This window comes from Lactuca saligna, chromosome 3 (genome assembly GCF_052625555.1).
Source record: "Lactuca saligna cultivar CGN05327 chromosome 3, ASM5262555v1, whole genome shotgun sequence".
Classification (NCBI taxonomy): Eukaryota; Viridiplantae; Streptophyta; class Magnoliopsida; order Asterales; family Asteraceae; genus Lactuca; species Lactuca saligna.
In genome coordinates, this window is record NC_136419.1 from 104,682,121 (window position 1) to 104,686,146 (window position 4,026).

At 39.8% G+C, this 4,026-nt stretch overlaps 1 non-coding gene across 1 annotated transcript; it reads left to right on the forward strand.

Moving 5' to 3' along the window:
* Positions 1-1,707: 1,707 nt before the first annotated feature.
* Positions 1,708-1,814, forward strand: LOC145038206 (small nucleolar RNA R71). The gene has a single exon (XR_013679269.1). It is a non-coding gene; the product is annotated as a small nucleolar RNA R71 (small nucleolar RNA).
* Positions 1,815-4,026: the final 2,212 nt, after the last annotated feature.

The window sequence follows — 4,026 nt, forward strand, 5'->3', positions numbered from 1 at the left end:
CGGCTGCTTCCAGTAGCTTTTCTAACTCCTCCAAGTCCTTTTTAACATCTCCACCCTCTCTAGAATGTAGCAGAAACTTGCTTGGGTCTTCTTTTTGCAAAAGTTCAAGTTCTTTTTGTAGTATCTCATCATCTAAATCGATAAATGAGATCTCTTCTCTCCCTTTCACTTCTTGCTTGACTTCTGGTATAGCTTTCAATACTGCTGACTCGTCTCCTACCCTTAATGTAAGTGTAGACTCACATACATCAATTAAAGCACACGCGGTGTTTAAAAATGGCCTCCCCAAAATAATTGGAACTTCGGGGTCTTCTTCCATATCTAGCACCACAAAGTCTACTGGAAAGATGAACTTGTCAACTTTAATGAGATGATCATCGCAAACTCCTCTTGGATGAATTGTCGTCTTGTCAGCCAAATGGATCTTCATGTTTCTCGGTCTTGGCTCTGGTAAGTTCAGTTTCTTGAAGAAAGAAAGAGGCATCAGGTTGATGCTTGCACCAGAATCGGTCAACGCTTGAGTGACAAATGTGTTTCCAAATTGACACGGAATTATGATACTTCCTGGATCGCCCTTCTTTTCGGGTAACTCACTCAACATTATTTCTGCGACTTCAGCCAAGTCTTTCATAGCAGCAAAGAGACCTTTTAGTAAGTTGAAGTACTTGGGTGTTGTAAGCATCATCTCTACAAATGGCACATTGACTTGGAGCTCTTTAACATGATTCATAAAGGCTTTATAAGCTTCCACTTTTTCCACGGGCATGGCTTTGATTGGGAATGGCAGAGGGGGATTGTATGGCTTTAAGTGGATGGCAGTTCTGTCTTGTACGCATGGACTCGAGTCCATTTGAGGGACTCGGCGAGTCGGGTTGGGTTTAGCTGAAACCGAATCTTCTGTCTTCTGCGTCTTGCTATTAGAGACCCTCTGTGCCTGTGTGAAATTTTTCACAGCTGGAAGTTACCATACTCACATTTTCCATTCTTGGATTATTCTCGGTGTTACTTGGAAGTTGGCCCGGTCTTCTTTCATTCACTTGATGTGCAAGCTGTCCCAACTGTTTCTCAATGTTGAGAATGGATGCCTGCTGATTCCTTAACATATTTCTGGTCTCTTGCATTGCTACATCGTGATCATTGTGTCTTTTTTCGGATGCGGTTATGAATCTAGTGAGCATTTCTTCTAAATTGGCTTTCTTTTGCATCACCAACTCTTCCTTTTGATAGAATCCCCTCTCCTTCTGCTTGTATTTCTCATCCTTAGCCTTTTTATATTCTTCGTATGGGAGCCATTCCTTCTTCAGTTTCCTCCAATCTTCGTCATATCTATCGCCACTAGAGTAAAACACTTGAGCCATCTTATTTCCATTTTCGTCTAGATCACAATCCTTGGTGAGGTGGGGCCCTCTACAATTCTCACATGCAACTCGAATAGCATGGATTGTTTGATCCATTTTTGTCATCCTTCTATCTAGACTATCGAGTTTAGCTATTACCGCCGCCATGCTATCATTCACCGAATTCACTGCTCCCCGACTTACTTCATTTCTCGGATTGTGGTGTTCCCTAGAATTCTTAGAGAATTCCTCAATTAACTCCTTGATTTCCGGAGGTGGCTTTCTGGTGAGCAGGCCTTGTGAATCGAGCAATTGCCTTGTGATGACATTGACTCCATCATAAAAAATGGAGACCTCTTGTTGGCAATTAAGGTCATGATGTGGGCAATTTCTAAGCAAACCTTTGTGTCTTTCCCAAGCTTCATAAAGAGATTCACCGGGTTGTTGCTCAAAGTTGGCGATGGCTTTGTTCAACTTAGCTATCTTGGAAGGCGGGCAAAAGTGGTCTATGAATTCCTCTTTCATCTTGGCCCATGTGGTGACCGATCCGGGAGGAAGTGACTTGAGCCAATCCTTCGCAGCACCTTTAAACGTGACTAGGAGCATGCGAAGTAGCTGGGTCTCGTGAGGCACATTTGGTACATTGAAGTAGTCAGCCACATCATTTACTTCATCTAAGTGCTTGTAGGCATCTTCGTGATCTTTCCCATAAAAAGGAATCTCCTTGAGTTGAGCGAGAATATGGCCCTTTAGCTCGAAAGTAACGGTTGCGGGAATTGCGGGTTGCACAAGTCCCGGGCCGGTGTCATCACGCATCCTCTTCTTCCATTCCCCCATGGGGATTTCATCGATATTAGCCATAGCGGTAGCTAAATCGTCTTCAAACTCAGATCCGTGCTCGTATATGGGTTCATCCTCTTCCTCGGTCTCGTACTCGGTGTCTTTTTGAATTGGATATTCGATTGTCAAAGAGGCACCAGATGCTCCTGATTTGTTGCTCCTTTTCTTGCTGAAAACAGACTTGAGGTTTTTGAGTGGTGAGTTCTTTAAAGAAGCAGATTCTCCAACGGTTTTGCCTTTGCTCCTTCTTAGTGCGGTTTCCGGATCTTCAAGAGGGGGCACCAGAGGTGTATGAGATCCTCGGGTCATGAAACAACTGCAAACAAAACAGAAAACACGTAAAAAGAACAAAAAATAAAATAAAATTAAAGCTGATTCAGCGTTGTACTCGCCGAGTCTGCGCGAATGCACTCGGCGAGTCCAAGGTAAATCAGGTTATATATATATATATATATATATATATATATATATATATATATATATATATATATATATATATATATATATATATATATATACTACCTACTAAATTAAACAGTAATTAACTTTGTGTAAGATAAATCTCACACAAAGGATCGATTGAATTAGAATTTACTGCTAATTTTAGAACCGTTCCCCGGTAACGGCGCCAAAAACTTGATGTGCATAAACTCAGTTAGTTTTAATCCTACTTTTAGTTGTAAAATACACACAAAGGCAATGTACCTATCAATTGTGGAATAGTTCAAGCAAGTAGGGTATCGAACACAGGGAACGACAAATTAAAAATAAAAACTAATTCTATCTAAATTAATTAATAAGTAGAGGGTTTTCTCTAGTTTTTCAAGACTAGAAACTTACTAACTATTACTTAATCTAAAAACTCGAAAAACAAAGAATTAACTAGATTCAATAATACGAAGGAACTTCTGTTTAGTTCAACTCAATTGATCTTATGGTTGATTTCAAGGTAATAGTGCAATGGATTAATTCTTTTGTTGGTTACTGATTCAAGTGACTAGGTTCTCATTCACTACACTAATCCTTAGTAAATAAACTAACTTAAACAGTGATCAGTTGTCTAATTCAATTTAGTTCACTAGATTAATTATTCGGATTACTTTAGACTCACAATAGTTAATCAATTTGGTTTTTAATTAACTTCTTGTCCTCTAGGGTTTCTTTGGCCTCTGAATCGCAACTAATTACTCCAGAATTGTCCTAGAAGTTTTTTTCCTTGATCTGAGAAGTTATCTATATAGTTGTGTATCGACTCGTCGAGTCAGGTGGAGACTCGTCGAGTCCGTCTCACAATCTCCGTATGCGATAAGCATCTAGGTTCCCGAGTCATTATCTTCACTTGGACTCGCCGAGTAGTCGACCCTACTCACCGAGTAGGTGCTATTTTTGGTGTTTTTCTTCTTTATCAAATTCCCGAGCTCCTAACCGCTTCTTCTGCTTCTTTTTGCTTCCGAGCTTCATTTTTGGATTGAAAATACAATTCAAACACTTTTAAGTACCTTTTGTCCATGAAATGCAATAATTTAGCTAATAAATGAATAAAAATCTATACTTAATACAAACTAAATATGCACATATCATGAATCCATTGTAGAATTTAGATATTTATCAGCCTTTCAGGTATGTTTGTATGTTATGAAGATGGATCTGGTGATTGTTTGGGCGTTGGTATCTATGTCAACTTGGGATTGGATGATAGAGACCTAGATGAGTTACTTGATTTAGAGGTCTTGGAAGGGGGAGCTTGCTCGAGGTACTGCCAGAGTTACAGGAATCAAGAAGGGAGCGATTGTGATGAGTGGCTTGAGGATTTGTAGCCTAAGGTTAAGTGATTGGCCGATGGCTTATA